The sequence below is a fragment of the Periplaneta americana genome, chromosome 17 (assembly GCF_040183065.1).
Source record: "Periplaneta americana isolate PAMFEO1 chromosome 17, P.americana_PAMFEO1_priV1, whole genome shotgun sequence".
NCBI lineage: Eukaryota > Metazoa > Arthropoda > Insecta > Blattodea > Blattidae > Periplaneta > Periplaneta americana.
Genome location: NC_091133.1, coordinates 123,830,722 through 123,849,761, shown reverse-complemented (window position 1 = coordinate 123,849,761; position 19,040 = coordinate 123,830,722). Strand labels below are relative to the sequence as shown.

Here is a 19,040-nt window from a genome sequence, read left to right as displayed (position 1 = left end):
GTCCCAGTTCCCGTATTTATGATTTTTGCAATCATTCTGTGTCGACGAAAATATAGGCTAATTTGTGTACAGAAACTCATAAAACTGATTGGTGTCCGTTCTGTTTTTTCCGACAAGTTATGGGAAACTGAATTCTCGTTGCAATCTAGTTTCTCTTTGTATTTTTGCACTTACCTGTTGCGATAACTTTGTCCAGAAATGTACGAACTAATCTTCTGCCTCTCTAATACAGACCCTTCTCTAAGGCATCTTTATCGATACTTTCAAAGCAGTCGAGGACTTTAGACTTGAATATGTGTATTCCACGTTTGACTGTTGTGATTTTTAGATAATCATCTTTTATTTAGACTTAACAGAATGTGGTCTTTATCACAGTACTGCAGCATTATGTAAAGGAGATAATTCCGACTTTGACTCTTTAACTATGTTCTCTTACTGCTGTAGGTCCAATAAGTCTCCTATGCCTTTCTTTTCGGGCAAGTAATAGGCCTATAATATAAATCCATCATTATGTGAGTGCACTTGGTAAGCGAGTTCACCCTTGGGTTGCAATCGAATTCCGTGATAAATACAGAAACATAAAAGATAGTCTTTAGGATCAATAATTCAAGTGCTGCTAAGTTAACCTAGCCAGTGAGTCACATGTCGGGGTGTTTTTAATATATAACTTTATCTATTAGCTCTTCCTCATGTCTCTGCCATGAATTAATTTCAATAATGTATATGTTATTTCTTTATTAATTTCTTGTTTTATAATGCTGTCATACAAAACAAAAATAGCGTATGAAGCACGTTTATACAGAGTATTTAAAAAATACGGGGCATAATTTCAGGTATATATTTCCCACATGTAGACAATCAAAATAGTTCATTACAACATGTGTCCGGAAATGCTTTATTTCCGAGTTATGGCCTTCACAACATTGAAATTCACCGGAACGTTTTGCTTTCCGCAGGTCGTTGCCGTCAAAGGAGACATTAAGAGGACACTCTGACAGTTCATTCCGAGGCGAAGGTTACATTCAGCGTTGTGTAGGCGTTAGACTGTGCGACATGTATTCAAATCAAGAGCTGGCAGAGATACACTTCATGTACGGCAAGGCGGACGGCAATGCAGCGCTGGCTCGTAGTTTGTACCAGGAGAGGTACCCACAGCGACAATGTCCAGATCAGAAGACATTTGTACGTCTCCATTACCGTCTGTGCGAGTATGGAAAATTTAACTCTCCTGGTTTGGGAAGGGGACGACCAAGATCTGCAACTCCAGAAGTACAGGAGGAGATTCTGGAGGCTGTGAACATGACTCCTATCAGCACACGAAGGGTAGCGTTGCAAGTCAATGTTCCTCATACGACTGTCTGGAGACTGTTGAAAGAGTATCAATTGTATCCTTATCATTTGCAACGTGTACAGACCCTGTCACCAGCAGATTACCCTGCACGAGTTAGGTTCTGTCAGTGGTTCTTGCAGCAGTGTGGTGTAAATCTGAACTTTCCTGCCTTAGTATTATTTACAGATGAAGCACAGTTCACACGAGATGGCATAACAAATTTCCACAATCAGCATGTATGGGCGTATGAAAACCCACGTGCAACTGTTCCATCTCATCACCAGATGCTGTTTTCCCTCAACATGTGGGCCGGTATCATTGGTGATCGATTAGTTGGACCCCATGTACTTGTAAACAGACTTACGGGGCAGGCGTACACAAACTTCCTGGAAAACACTATACCTCATGTTTTAGAAGACACTCCACTGATCAATCGTCAACACATTCACTTCTTGCACACTTCAGTCGTACGGCTCGCCGGTACTTGGATCGAAGGTTTCCTGATCGATGGATAGGTAGAGGTGGCCCAATTGCTTGGCCTCCACGCTCACCTGATCTGAACCCTCTCGATTTCTACTTGTGGGGCCATTTAAAATCATTGGTTTATTCGTCTCCGGTGCCTGATTTGGAATCCCTTCGGAATCGAATTGTGGCATGTTCTGAGGACATACGCAATACTCCTGGAGTTTGGGATCGTGTTCGCAGGTCAATGAGACATCGATGTGAGGTCTGTATTGACACATGAGGTTCTGGCTGATACATCTATTATCTATCAATTTTTCAGGCAGTACAACAAATCTTTTACTACATCTTTGCCTGTGTGCAACATCATAGTTTGCGGTGAAGGGGAAGAGAGGTGTATGTACCACAAAATCTTTCTCCATATTTACAGGAGATAAGTTCCGTTGGTAACTGTACAGTATGTTCTTATAAACGAAAACGATCTCTGGGTCTCTGGACTTAGACAGCCTATGAAGTAAGGAGACGGAGGAAAGGTACTTGGCATGAAAACTACAATCAGTGGTGGTTCCTGTACTAACATCTTGATCAATCCCGCGGATAAAAATCTTAAGCTTTGCTGTATCAGTAATGTCACTGCTGTCATCAAGAGCCAGTGAATAATATAAGATTTTTTCTTGCTTCTTTTTTTAACCTTCCTCTTGAATATAATCAGGAATTTTCTAAATTCTTCTCTCGATACTTGGTCGAGAAATTCGTAGTTTTTCAAAATTAAAAACTTATTTAAGCTATTTTAATCATTAGGCCTACTCTTTTGAGAAATTCCATCCTATTAAAAGGCTTTAGAGCACGAGATATTTCAAACCCCATTAGGTAGCTGACTTCCTTACATTTATTTATCTCATCTCCTTCTTTTCCTGGCTATGATTTAGGACATGTCAATTCCTGGCGTTTAACAGTTCGTTGGCACATAATATTGAATCAGTTTTTTTACAAAATAATAAAAAAATAATAACAATAATAAATTAATCAACGTGACAATTAATGTTTCTATATAATCCTAATTGAACCGTTGAGCAAAGTAAACATATTACATTTTGTCCGACAGAACAACAAAAAAGTCCTCCTTCTCATTCCTTACGAAACCACCTCTTACTGCTTGTAGAGACAAGAGTTTGTAGAGCGACATAATACCGCCACTGTTTGCCTTCAGTAGGCGAATGAAAAACACAGCAATATACAATATCATAAAAATCGTAATAAGTTTGTATTACAGACACATAATTATGACACAAGACGAAATATTAATTCAACATTAGTAGAACCTAAATGTCTCACATCTGCTGGTCTAAAGCATAGCATAAATTTTGGCCCTCGGTTGTACAATGCTTTAACTAAATTACACCCAGAACTTCTAACATGTAACCCACTAACATATAACAAGAAAATTAGAAACGTGTTAATATCTTCAATTTGATTATATAAATTTATAGCCTATGTGTATGAATTAATCAACCTATATTATATTTGTATTCTATAATTTTGAAATATATATTAGTCCTACTTTTCACGTGCGATATTATTATTCTCTAGTGTTAATATTATATTATATAATTCCATTGCCGCTGTAATTATATTTTAGTTCCTATTTTATTTTACCTATTTATTTATATTATTATTATTATTATTATTATTATTATTATTATTATTATTTATTTTAATATTATATCTGAACTGCGACCGAGCACGAGCGCTGCTCATTCGGTCTCAAATTTTGTTAATACTACTGTATCTTCTTTTTATATGTTTTGTATTATTTTATTTCTATTTCTCTTGTTTGTTTTGTAATTATATTCTTTATTCTGTATATTTAAATTAAAAAAAATGAAATAAAATACATCTTCTTCTTCTTCTTCTTCTTCTTCCTATCAAGGATGGGTATATCCCGTTCCGAGACTAACGGAATTGCGAAGTCCATCTTGTTTGTGGCCGACCAATATCTCGTCTGCCTTGGGGTTGATAAAAACATGCTTGCAGTGGGAAACGATCAGGGGGCATCCGTTGTACATGCATATACCATTGTTGTTGATAACTATGAATTTCTTCGACCATATTTGTTGTTTTAAGTGCTTTCCGTATGTCTTCGCTTCTCATTCTATCCCTTAATGTGACTCCCAGGGTGTGTCTTAGGAACCTCATTTCTGATGCTTCTATTCTTTTTCGATCTTGTTGTCTTAGCACCCATGTTTCACTTCCATAGCGAAGGGCCGGTTTTGATATAATGTTATACATCCTGATTTTTAGATCTTGTCTCATATTCTTTTCAAAATACCTGTTTATACATCCATTTAATTTATTGTATTTCTGGACATTTTCTTCTAGATCAGCATTAAATGTAAATGCTGAAATAGTACAGCCAAGATACTTAAATGCATGAACCTGTTCTATTATTTCTAAGTCTATCATTATTTTAACTCTTCGTTGATTCTTTCCATGCATGGCCATTGATTTTGTCTTTCTAGTAGAAAATTTCATATTATACATCTCTAATATTCTATTTAAAGTAGTAACATTTGTCTGTAGGTTGTCTTCAGAGTGTGCTATTAGGACCTGGTCATCTGCAAACAAGACTGTAGCTATGTAATTATTATTGCCCAAATATATACCATTCGGACTCGTCATTTGCCAGTCTTGTAGTATTTTATTGATGTATAAATCAAACAGCAAAGGTGATAACCCACATCCCTGCCTTAGGCCTTGATTTACCACGAGGGGCTTTCCATTTTTGTTAAACATAATACTGGTTGAATCATATAGTGATTTAATAGCATTTATCAAGTTGGGGGGTAAATTATATTCATCCAAAATGCTCCATAGTTTTTGTCGTAGGACTCTGTCATAAAATAAATACAGGAAACTCCCTCGTACTAGTTTGGATGTCTGTGGTTACACGATGTAATCACAATACCCGCTTTGGTCACCACCACATCCAGGTTATACCTAAGGTTCTCCTATCTTGAATGCTGAAATATGTATCCCTTTATGTACTGACAACTTTTGAGTGTAAAGTTATGTATTTTTATAAGTTCGATTTCGTTTACTCTGGAATATTAATAATTTTCTTTACAAAGCGTTTAATTAAACGAAATTTGGCATGGATATTAATTTTATGTACAAATAATATGTAATTATATTAAAAATATGTGCGAAATATGTAAAAAATTATGTGGTATTAAAATTAAATATAATAATATTAGCAGTAGGATAATTCGCCATCATTTTCAGTTTTCAGACAGATACATAGGCTATCAAGGAAAAAAAACTGTAATTGCATAAAAATCAGGATTGTGCCTAATTTAATTTTCAGTTACACTTGATCTGAGTCTATCATGGTCATACAAACAGGAATTAATTATTATTCACAGTGGATCAAACGTACGACAGAAGGGGAAAAGAGATTGACCGTTATTTTCGATTACGTCACAAACCAGTAGACGGGAAAGTCCCGTGTGGGTCTTCCAAGTGATTCACAGTCTGTGCGTGTGCGCCGAACCCACTTTTCGCAACTATTGAGCCACATGTTTATCAATATCCAGGAATAATAGAGAAACCTAAGAATCCGGACTACTTCAAACAGTTACTACGTAAAATGTATAAATGAGACAATTTTATGTTATGTGGAAGACACTGCTTATGCTCACGGTTGTCGAGAATGTATGTAAATACGTCGTAAAATCTGTCTAGATCCGGTGTAAACAGAATACTTCTAAACGAGTTACATAACTTCTTTGTGTTCAAATCCACATTAAACAGTACTTTGAATGCGTTTTGTTTACGAGACAAAGTCTCAAACATCGACAGTCCCTTCCGGCTTTTCTCCACGCATCAATTAATAATGCCACTTTTTGTCGTCCACGTTTTGAAAGAAAAACGATTTAGCAGGGATTTTTGCGTATTTGTATTTACAGTATTATTGCTTTTAGCTTTCTAAAGCAAGAAGACAAGAACATCAGTTTATACTAATGACCTGCCAATCATAGTTTAAGAGTCTATCACACCAAATGATATACAGATTTTATGTTACACAGACTTGACAAGGCAAGTTGTGTTTACTTCACCACACGAAAAATTTTAATCTGTTCGATTACTCGATTAAACACATTTTATCGGTTAATTTGTTCGATTAAGTCGACATCTCTAATTGAAGGGCTCCCTGCAGAAAGGAAGTGGCTTCACTTTTCGGAGAAATTAATGTTTTGCTGGTTGCATAAGTTAAAAAATATGCCCGACCTTTTACTGCAAGAACGGTGTGATTCCGAGCATTTGAAAGTTACAGTGGAATTGGAGCTCACAAGCAAACATTCTAATGCGGGCAGACAAAAAAGTTATTTTTTTCTTCCACCATGTTAATAACATTGAAACAAGTGCTTTTATAAATTCTGGCCACTCGAGCGCAATTACGAGGGCCATAAATAAATAAGTTTTTTGGGGGGACCGTTTGCAGAAAGAAAACACAATTTCATTGAAATATTTATTGGAACAGATACAGCAATTGTTGAGCTATTTTTTAACATATTCTCCACCGGAATTGAGACATTTGTCATACCGTAGGATCAACTTTTCCATCCTTGTGTCGTAGAAGTCCGCGAATTCGATCGGAACTAGTGTGTGACAGCCGTCTGCAATTCTCTTTGATCCCACGGTATGACAAATGTCTCAGTTCCGGTGGGGAATATATTGAAAAATAGCTCAACAATTGCTGCATTTGTTCCAATAAATTTTTCCGATCAAATTGTGTTTTTTTCTGTAAACGGCCTCAGGAAAACTTATTTTTTACGGCCCTCGTAATTGCGCTCCAGTGGCCAAAATTTGTATAAGCACTTGTTTTGACGTTATTAACATGGTGGAAGAAAAAAAAAATAACGTTTTTATCTGCCCCCATGATAATGTTTGCTTGTGAGCTCCAATCGTTTCGTGGCAAAAAGGAGGCAGCTCCTGGAGATGTATATAATTTAACCCATTAAATTAGTGGGTTATTCTTTGAGATATTTCAAACAAAAATGTTTAATACAATTGTTCTCGTTTTTACTTCCTTTCTGAGATAAAAATTGTTTTATATGGAATATATCATAGCCTATTTTGGGAAAGCCATTGATTTAATTCTCAATATGCTCAGTCATTTTAAGTGAGCACTGTATTATGATAATAAATTATTGAATTATGTGCAGAAATTTGAAACGAAGAAATGTAACTTTTCGTTCTGCAAAGGAATTTTATAATGTTATACTTGTTCGAATCAGATTTCTGCAAGTTTACAAGTTTGAACGTCAAAAACATCGGAATACATACGGTCTACTCACACGTCATCAACAAAACATGTTTTATCACACGTCTAAGTCCCCGTCTAATCATATCGACGTAAGGTAAGTCTTCTATATTCGTTCAAGTTCCAAGGACAATGTTGCGTAGAAGTCGCGTGGTTGGAATCTATTTACTTTGACTTTTGTTGAGTTAGTACATTACTTATTGTCAGTACTCGAGATTTTGAACTTAAGCAGGAGATGTGAAGATCCACGGGCTTTGAACTCTGCCAAGGATAGCAGCAGCAGCAAAGAACAACAATGTTCATATTGGAAGTAGAGAAAATACTTGAAGCAGTTATTCAAAGAAGGGCCCAAATTGCCATTTCAAAATTTTACAAGAGGAGCAAAAAACTGAAATAGGGTGGGTTGGGGTAATTTGGGTATAAAAATAGTTTTTTATGTTTAGAGACCAATAGCCTGTTACCATGGTAAAAATTGTTCATTCAATTTTTTATATGTTAGCACTGTGACCTTCTACTGGGTGTTCATTTCAAAGTGTGTCATGACGTCACTGTTGTGAGTCAGCGATTTGAAGCGAGTTTCAGCTTTTATGTCAGAGAAGTTGCCTATTAATCAAGGCGTTCAATCTGAACTTGAGAACGTGTACGGTATAACTTGAATGTCGTAGCAACAGATGGCGGTCTGTAAAGTCTGTGTGCTACCATAACCTCTTTCGAACTGTGTTTTGCGCGGGCAGGGTATTTGTTATCATCGATTGCGTACGGCAACATTCCACAACACAAATCAAAATGCTCCGTGTCCATGTTGACCGTCCAAGTTAATGTCAACAAATACGTAAGTAATCGTCTCAACCCTCTCCCCATATCCCGACAGTAAGAAAAAAACTCACTTCAGTACGTGTTTCCAAACAGTTCACATTCTTGCCACTACTGGCGTTACCGTACGTATCGGTAAGTACTTTTCAGAATGAACGCCGTACTTGCTAGGCAACTTCTCTCGCATTTAGGTAATACGCCTCTGCGGAAGTGTAGGAAGATTGAATTCTCTAGGCTCATCGGCTAGCCACATGACGACATACAGCGAGCCATGACACATTTTGAACTGAACACCCAGTAGAATGCATTTTCAAGTACGTTGTGGCCTCCCCTTATCGTAACAAAAACCCTAAGTTTAACTATACTCAATTTCCCCCATGAATGGGGAAATTTGAGTATAATGTGCATTAATAAAGTAAAACCTGCTTTAAAGTCCTTATAACATCAAATTATCTCAACCATTAGTTAGTGTATGTATCTTAGAATAAAATGTAGAGGTTAGGTAGGCATTTTAAAATTTTAAATAGACCTGACTAGGTAAAAGAAAAAAAAAACTTCAGCTAATACTAAATTTCTTCATAAGCTTATTTTGTGAACTTAAAATGTCTCCCATGAGCTACTGCCAGGAAGTCAAAAGAATAGCAATGGTTAAGGAAGTTTTTAATACAAAAAGGAGCATCTTCTGCGGAGCTCTGGAAAAAGAACTAAGGAAGAAACTAGTGGGGCAGAAACATGGACATTACAACGAAGTGAAGAGAAGCGACTAGAAGCACTTGAAATGTGGATATGAAGAAGAATGGAGCGTTTCACAGACAGAATATGAAACGAAGCTGTGTTGGAAAGAGTGGGTGAAGAGAGAATGATGCTGAAACTGACTAGGAAGAGGAAAAGGAATTGGTTGGGTCTCTGGCTGAGAAGAAAGTGCCTACTGAAGGACGCGCTGGAAGGAATGGTGAACGGGAAAAGAGTTCGGGGCAGATGATAGACGACATTAAGATATATGGATCATATGCGGAGACAAAGAGGAAGGCAGAAAATAGGAAAGTTTGGAGAAATCTGGGTTTTGCAGTGAAAGACCTACTCTTGGGCAGAGCAGTGTGAATGAATGATTATCTCCCATTAAAGTCAGGGACAGAAAACACTTCGGGTATTTATTTGTCTTTCACCAATCCATAATGTGTACGCAGGATGATCTGGAACGAAAACTAGATTAGTTACCAATTAACCTATAATTAAACTCAAATTATCCCACGTTTGTAAATTGTAATTTACTAAATTTATTAAAAAGTCTTCTAAATATGTGTTATGTACACATGCATGAATTCGGTTGCTGTATCACAGCTGGTTCCCCAACAATATTGCTTTCAATGTGATGTGTCATTTAATAGACTGGTAAATAAAAAAAAAAAGGTATTTTACAAATAACTTCAAATTAGTGTAACTCTGAAAATATTGAGAATAGGACCCATGTTTAGATGGCATTTTTTGCTCAAAGTACCTTCGGAAATAAGCTCCATAAGTGGCGGTAACTCCTCGTGAATCACCCTGTATAGCATGAAAGAATTGACTGAAGAAGCCGGAACTCAATCACAAACTGCTGATAAACTATTTCGTCAGATTGTTTAAGTCTTTGTATTATTATTATTATTATTCCCTATTATTATTATTATTATTATTATTATTATTATTATTATTATTATTATTATATTTTTTCTCAGGAGTATTAATGTCTGATACTATATTTGCCTCGGAAATAATGAAAATAAAATTCCACTGCTTTGTATTATGGTAGTACTTTACGACTGCTTTGAGTACCAACATACAAGTGAAGCGACTATCTACATAGTCCTATCAGTTTTCGTGTAATCAGTGAAATAACGGTAACCCTATTACGAGTTTGAGGCATTGTTTAAACTTTCAGCACGCAAATTTCAAAGAAATATGGAGTAGTTAATAGTTTAGAACTAATTCTTGTCAAACTCTAAACGCTCTTCAGATAAGCTTGCAATTGAACATTGAAAGTGACAGAAGTTTTGTATGGAGAGTGATAAAACGTCGGTTATGACTTCTGTTCTATAAGATGCCTGTAGAAAATCGGTATAATGACAAAAGAGAGACGATTTTTTAGTGATTCGTCGGCAAATTTGTACTGACGATGACATCACTGAACGCAACCCGCAATACATAAGATGTAATATAAACCGAGGAGTATACTGGGTGTTCATTTCAAAGTGTGTCATGACGTCACTGTTGGTGAGTCAGCGATTTGAAGCGAGTTTCAGCTTTTATGTCAGAGAAGTTGCCTATTAATCAAGGCGTTCAATCTGAACTTGAGAACGTGTACGGTACAACTTGAACGTCGTAACAACAGATGGCGAACTGTACGGTCTGTGTGCTACCATAACCTCTTTCGAACTGTGTTTTGCGCGGGCAAGTCGTACGCAGGGTATTTGTTATCATCGGTTGCGTACGCCAACATTCCACAACACAAATCAAATGATCCGTGTCCATGTTGACCGTCGAAGTTTATGTCGACAAATACTGTACGTAAGTAATCGTCTTAACCCTCTCCCCATATCCCGACAGTAAGAAAAAACTCACCTCAGTACGTGTTTCCAAACAGTTCACATTCCTACCAATACCGGCGTTACGATACGTATCGGTAAGTACTCTTCTGAATGAACGCCGTACTTCGTAGGCAACTTCTCTGGCACGTAGGTAATACGCCTCTGCGGAAATGTAGGAAGATTGAATTCTCTAGGCTCATCGGCTAGCCACATGACGACATACAACGAGCCATGACACACTTTGAACTGAACACGCAGTAGAGCACTCCGTTCGGATCCCAGTGGCAGACTCTCAACAAAATCATCTGTAGCAGATTACACAATATTGATTTGAGCCGTTCAGAGCAGAAGTGGTGTAAGTCAAAAATGGGTAATGAGGGTTAAAGTAAACATTCTGTAAAATACAGCGCAAAGTAGCAATTAATATTCAATTTCTTTAAACTATTAGTAGTCAGTGGATAGCAGGAAGGACATATTAATTGCTACTTTGCGCTGTATTTTACAGAATTTTTACTTTAAACCTCATTACCCAATTTTGACTTACACCACTATTGCTCTGAACGGCTCATTTATAGATGGACAGATTATATTTTAGTTCACATTTATTTTTACTTTGCTACAATAACCTAGGAAAATAAGTCACAAATTACCACTTTTAATACAACTCGTAAATTTTCGTGTGCTAGTCATGATCTTTGTCTAGATATTAGAAGTTTTCGTTCAGAAAGCAATTGTTCCGAAATATATTGAATGTAGAGCCAAACATAGCAGCTATATAGGGTAGTGGCAGGCGACCTATGATAGGACTACACATAGTTTCTATGGAGAGCATTTAAAATAACTCTAAGCCAATCTGGTGTGTTATACAATGGCAACGTTTTATGTTCTCACTTATTTCCAGCTCTCTTAATAACACGTTACTCCACCTAGTAGACTTTTTAAAAATCGTATTTCGAGACCCGTATATTACTACAGATACAAGTTGCTTTATATTCAGATTCATTTCTTCTATAATATATTTTCTTCATGCTGGAATAACTCCTCTTCTGTTGTATTTTCTTTGGTCAATGTAGAGTATCCACCGTCCACTGAACGAATATTAGTTAAACGAGCGTTGAGCGACTTCCGCAGATTTTGGAATAGACACCGACGCACTTAGGTTAGGTTAGGCTTTTATTATCCCGTCCAGATGAAGGTGAAAGCGATTGAGTGTGATTTTTTGTTTTCTATGTTGGCAGTTCAAGTGGGTCGGTGTCTATTCCAAAATCGGCGGAAGTCGCTCCGGTGTCTATTCCAAAATCGGCGGAAGTCGCTCCGGTGTCTATTCCAAAATCGGCGGAAGTTGCTCCGGTGTCTATTCCAAAATCGGCGGAAGTCGCTCCGGTGTCTATTCCAAAATCGGCGGAAGTCGCTCCGGTGTCTATTCCAAAATCGGCGGAAGTCGCTCCGGTGTCTATTCCAAAATCGGCGGAAGTCGCTCCGTGTCTATTCCAAAATCGGCGGAAGTCGCTCCGTGTCTATTCCAAAATCGGCGGAAGTCGCTCCGGTGTCTATTCCAAAATCGGCGGAAGTCGCTCCGGTGTCTATTCCAAAATCGGCGGAAGTCGCTCCGGTGTCTATTCCAAAATCGGCGGAAGTCGCTCCGTGTCTATTCCAAAATCGGCGGAAGTCGCTCCGGTGTCTATTCCAAAATCGGCGGAAGTCGCTCCGGTGTCTATTCCAAAATCGGCGGAAGTCGCTCCGTGTCTATTCCAAAATCGGCGGAAGTCGCTCAACGCTCGTTTCACCCGAATATTTCACACTTTTATCACTGCCAATGTTGCGTTACAAACCAATTTTCGCAAATCTAATGTAAAAGGCTGCCTACACAAGCAACAAGTTATACTAAATGTTTAGGATTAGTGTAAAACTGGCCTATGTTTCCTGTAGTGGGCGGGACATAAGTAACATTCACCTTTTCTTTAAATGAAATGACATCGAGCAAATATTCTTATACAGAGAGATCCTTCGTAACTGCGCGAGTGAACATTATCAATTATATTGTATCAATATCTGTGTTTCCACCTAAAGCGAGGGATTAGATCACTGTTTATGCATCTTTGATATTATTTCTCGTTCAGCTAATGTTTCAATATCCCTCATCATCCTTTGTATTGTTCGTGTGGATAATTTCATACTGTTAAAAACATCAGATTATTGGGGACAAATAATGTTAGCAGCTTTATTCAGACATGTTTTAATGAACTGTCCTTCATTATAGCACTTCAATGCTACATCTTTTCCCGCTTAGACCGAATAAATGACGCTATAGATAAATTGAACGAAGACATTGACTCGATTGTGACATGGACAAAGAAACTCCGTCTTAAAATCAATCCTGGAAAGACACAAGCAATTATATTAGGACACAAACGGCAAACCGACGCTGTAAAGCACCTCGACATTTCCCCCGTTAAAGTAAGTACAGTGTATATCCCTTTCAGTTATTCGGTAAAAAATCTTGGCATTCACATGGATAATAATCTCAACTGGGACATGCAAATCACAGAAACCTGCAGAAAAGTATATTCTATTAGCCATGTGCTAAAAAGGATAAATGTTCATCTTTCCTCTTGCTTAAAAAAGTCCCTTGTGCAGACGCTTGCATTTCCCTATTTTGACTATGCTGACATTTTACTGACTGACCTTTCCAGCGACAACAAAACGAAACTTCAACGTGCTCATAATTTGTGTGTACGTTTTGTAAGCAATGTTCGTAAATATGATCATATTACCCCATCCCTGGAAACAATAGGTTGGCTTAAACTAGATAAGAAAAGAAATTTACATTCACTTCTCCTTCTCTTCGAAATCTTGAACTCTTCTATTCCTTCGTACCTGTCGTCTCGCTTCACTTACCTTTCTTCCCACCAAAGTCTGAACACACGCTCTCGCCATGAAACAATACCATCCCATCGCACCTCCTCATACTCATCCTCTTTCACAATAGCCCTGCCAAGACTCTGGAATTCGTTACCTGCTAGCATCAGGGACTGTCGAAATAAAATTCAATTCAAAAGCAAACTTACTAGGCACTTGGTCAGTAATTGAGACTCGTTCAGACATGGTTTCTTGTAAATAGTTCTCTTAATCTATCACAAAATATTTCAATATCCGTAATTTCATCACTATAGATTTTTTTTATTGTAGGTTTAATTTGTAATTCAGTAAATACAAAAATATTCTTTGTTTTTAACTTCTGTGATAGAATGTCTAGCTTGCATTAATCAGGTAATCTTGTCGTACTTTAATTTTTATTGTAATTGTAAATTTAATATTAATTGTAATTTTATTGTTCATATTATAATTGTAATCCCCTGGTAGAGGGGCAGAGAAGGCCTGTCGGCCTTATCTCTACCAGGTTAAATAAATAAATAAATAAATAAATAAATAAATAAATACTAAAATACTAAAATAAATTATTATAGCACTTCAATGATTTTGCGATTTCCAATGCAATAACATAGCTTGTATGGAGTTCCTTTTGACTCATATCTTGTTTCATCATATTTTAGTACCGGAACTGTTATTTGACTTTAGTTCTTTTTAATGTATTAATTGCTTCGCTCCGTCCAGCTCTATGAAAAGAAAATTATGTTTATAGCCTACTTATTTTCTACTGTATACATTTCGTTTACAATTACATTGGATATGTTTATGCTTACCTATGATTTCGTGATGATGTTATGACGTGTCGTAATGTCGCTAGATGTTTGATTTATAAGTACCTATTATAATTTTAGAACACAAGAGGCATCTACATTGTCATCATATGCACAACAAATACTGTTTCTTCCATTCTTCCTTAAACACACGTTTCCGAACAGACGTTGAAGGTTTTGAAAAAGAAGCAACCTAAATCTTATCTGTAGCTCGCCACTGATAGATGCCTGTGTACTGGAATTGTAGGGGAGTTGGGCGGAAGGGAGGGGGTGAAACGAAGACAGTTTACTGCTCTGCCCCTGCGTAGGGATATCCTGAACTAGCACCAACAGATAGCGCACGTGTACTATGAGGGATGCGCTTTGCGTGTGCATTTGTTTTTCGGTATATAAACATTGAGGATATACGTAGTGTATTAGTATATTAAATACTCTTAAAAACAACTAAAAATGACAAATTTTTGTTATGTTGCTATATGTAAAAACCAGGGAAAGCTTTTTGTCTTCAATCAGGTCCCGAAATATTCTGAATATATACTTTAAACCTTAAAAATACAAGTAATAAAATTGGGCCTCGAAAGTGCTAGCTATCAAATAAAAGTAACCACTTCAAGTAAGGAATTGTTGACTATAGTTTCATTTTGGAAGAGGAAAAAGAAAAATTAATAAAAACATATGCAACCTCGACAGTGAGCTATGTTAGCTTAGATTATATGCTGGAGTTGTAGGAGTCTCCGAATTTTACGCCTGCAGTAAACTCTCGATAAACTGGGATGTTTATTATCCAGGACGATCCGTAATGGAACTCATTTCGTGAATAATGTTTTTAATGTACCGTACCCTAATTATTAAAGCCATGTTTTAAGTTCAAATTTTCAAAATCATCCCACACAGTATTCCTTAACCTAGAAAACACACTACTAATCGTGATACTATTGCGATCATATTATATCATCCTATTAAAAATTGCATTTGATCTTTCTGCAACTACAGAAAAAATACACGGACATCATTTTATTTTTACTAATATTTCTAATATTAACCTGGCTATACCTTTGGATCAACGATTAAGAACCGGAAACCCCCTTCCACGACTGGAGTTCGATGATACTGGCGTAATATACAAACAAAAGACCTTACTAGGTATAGGGGGGAAGAAAAGTACTTCATCCATTTACGTAAACTAGGAAATATCGCGATTTTGAGTTTGATAATTTTCATTAGGTTTTTGTTTAATCTAACTTAAATACAGTACAGTATTAACAATGAGAGTTTTTACTCACGAACTGAGCTTTCCATGCGGACGTATTCATTATGCACTGTCTACTGTCTACAGCACATTAGCGTACAATATAGAGAATGAAGTTAAATTGAAAAATAATCATAATGTGGATATTTATACACATTTTTGAAAATGGTAGCCGTTCATTTCGATACAGGCTTCAGTTCTAATGTGCATATTATCGCACTATAGACTTTGTACGTAATTCCAATTGCCAGGTTGAAATAATTCTGTACCTACTCTATAAAAGAGACCTTACGTACTGTAAATTCAATCTTCACTTATGCCCGATCCGAAAAGAAAATTACTCAGACATGCTACTGTATGTACTGTCCATCCAAGTGGTTACGGCGCACCGTCGTAGAAAGGGAGGAAATCATGTGACAGTTAATTACTTAACGAGGCCCTTTTATTTAAGTTATTTTAAACAATTGTATGGGTATAATATTACGTAGACGTCCAATTTCTAACAGAAATTAATGTTCTCAGAAAAGAGCTAAGACAGCCCATCCACTAGCATTTACAGAGAGGCGAATAGAAGCAGGTGGGGGAAACCGGGTTGCGACGTAGGCAAATGGAAAATGATGCAATATTGAAAGCTCTTTGATCACTGGAAAACGCGAACATATTTTTGGAACGTACTGTTTACTATGGCAGTAACGCTACTATGACTGTATGGATCTGTGTGGAGAACTGTTGAACTTCGTTAGTAGAAGGGGTGGGAGTGAAGTACATTCAAAAACTCAGGTACAATAAAAATTGAAGTAAATATAAAATGATGTCCCTGTACAAGAAATTCAATCTCGATAGTCTCTTCCCTATAAAAAAACACATTGGTGGCTGCATATCCTGTTGTTAGCGTACGGTTCTTGAATACTAATTATCAAAGAGGGCAATAACACTTTCGACATATTTACTATTTTTTTATTCATGCATATTGTTCTCAAAGTTCTCGTTTAGGTTCATGAACATTCAATTGACTCGTGTTTATATTCTGCATACTGCAGATTTCCCCACCCATCTCGGGGAATCGCTCAATATTATACAGGTTTACGTTATTATTTATTGTAAATTAAATTAAATTATGAGGTAAGAAAATATTGAATTATATTAAATTATACTAGGTTATACAAAATAATTGTAAATATAATTTTGACACGCACAGAAAACCAACAAGCGGGAAAACGTAATCAACTGTAGCATATGACAAAACATAGCCCTACAACATGTCAGTGGCGTAGCATGAAATTTTGAGCAGGGGAAGCTAACTCAAGTTGTCTTTCATGCAATATGAGAAAACGTATTACAAAAATACAGTCTTAAAATAAATAGTAGTCAATTTCAAGTCAGCAGTCGAAGATTGGTTGGAACATCGTAAGTAACACCAATAAGGCATGACCTCAAATGATACGTAATAAAATATGATTTCACGGTTTACACATATCTCTAACAAATAGACAAATGTACGTATAACATTAGCTCACTCCCTGTCATACTTAGAGAAATCACAATATTAGTATCATTACGTAAGTATGCGTCTGTCTTTTGGTTGTGTCCTTCATTGACAGCAAGGGAGTCGGTCATTTGTTTTTTAAATCACACTTTTGTTCGTAAGTCAATTTTGATAATACAATTGTCCTAAAAAAAATTCAAGTAATTAGTGTCAGGAACTGTTATTTCACTCATTATTTATTATATCAGCCACAATGCACACTAACACTTCAACTGAACACAACTGACGAAAAGGTATAACTCGGAAACTACTTATTTTAAATGTTAAAGCCAGCTTCTTTGCGAGCCTTGCGACTAGGGTAGCTTAGTTAGAAAGGGATGGAAAATCTGCGGAGTGGATTACACAGAAGAAACCGGTCTGCTTGGAAGCTGGTGTGTGCAGGCTTCTTGTTTACTGCTGCATCACAAATCATTCTGAGCTGCCGCATCACAATATTTAACGCGTAAATATAAATTCTATTAAAATTAGTAAATAATTTTCTCCATAAACTGCAGGTTTATTATGAAATTATTATTAACTGGGGAAGCTAAGCTTTTTAGCTTACATTGACGCTACGCCACTGCAACATGTTGCGCCGCATGGAACGCTCCTGCCATCTGACGGTAAAACTTCGCATAAGAATCCCTATTGCTAGTGATCAAGATGACAGTTTTGCCGATCCCAGGATTAGGGTGAGTGCATATACAGTAGTAATGTGAAAAGGAAAATTTTGCGTACAAATCTTTCTGAAACACAATATTTTACTCTATATTTCTTGGAAGATATGTTATTTTTTCCAGGTATTCGAAGCCAGGTTCTATTGTCTCTTTTCTCACGATCTACTGATTTGCTCTGTGTAGGTCTACCGAGATTGGATTATGGCTTATTTAACGACTATCGCAACTGCCGAGGTTATATCAGCGTCGTCGGTGTGCCGGAATTTTGTCCCGCAGAAGTTATTTTACTTTCCAGCAAATCTACTGACATGACCCTATCGCATTTCAGCACACTTAAATGACATCGACCTGGGCCGGGATCGAACCCGCAACCTCGGGCACAGGAGGCCAGCACTATACGACTGCGCGCTCCCAGGCCAACTATTATTTTGAACTAAAAATTAAATGCATAAATTATATTTCTGAGTTATGAAAGATTTTAAAATGTTATTTAACGACGCCCTATCAACTGTGCAGTTATCTAACATCGATAGAACTGGTTATAAGGTAGTCAGATGATATTCTCCTATTCTCCGCCAGAGAATTGTCTGACTTCGCCTTACTTTTGGAGAAAACCTCGGAAGAACCAAACTAGATAATCAGCCCAAGCGGGGTTCGAAACAGCTCGACTGCAGCCTCAAACAAGTTCCACTGGCTAACCCGAGACGTGGCGATGCTATAAGTGTTGTTAAAATATTCTTTTAATATTTACCCTGCAAATAAAGGGATTTACTTAATAATAATAATAATAATAATAATAATAATAATAATAATAATAATAATAATAATAATAATAATAGTCTAATAACTCACGAAGCTTTTAATTATTATCATTATCTTCTTCTTCTTCTTCTTCTTCTTCCCTTTGCAGTTCTGAGTAACCAATGCTCGTTCTGCGACTATAAAAATTGATCTCTCCATCAGCGAAATGGTCTTCCTATGTTTCCGGTTCCTTTTGATTTATCATCATCATCATCATCCTTCACGAATTAGGCCTCTCTAGACCTGTTTCGGCCCCATCTAGCAGTCTTCTTAAAGGTCTTCCTGGTCGACGATGTCCTCTAGGTTTATATTGCATCATAATTTTTGGGATTCTTGAATTTTCCATTCTTCTTACATGATCTAGCCAATTGAATTTGTATCTGCTGATTTTTTCTTCTACTGACTCTACTTCTAATTGTTCTAAAATTTCTTCATTCCTTTTTCGGTCTAAAAGAGTATATCCTGCTGTTCTCCTGAAAAATTTCATTTCCGTTGCTTTGATTCTGTTCATGTCTTTTTTCTTTAATGTCCAAATCTCGCTTCCGTATAGAAGGGTGGGTAATGCTAGTGTATTATATATTTTTATTCTTGT

General features: G+C 36.8%; 1 protein-coding gene across 2 annotated transcripts in view; it reads right to left on the bottom strand.

The window, feature by feature from the left end:
- Nucleotides 1–19,040, bottom strand: part of Orct (Organic cation transporter) — a 119,744-nt gene that overhangs the window by 31,256 nt on the left and 69,448 nt on the right. The gene's annotated exons all lie outside the window — the stretch shown is intronic.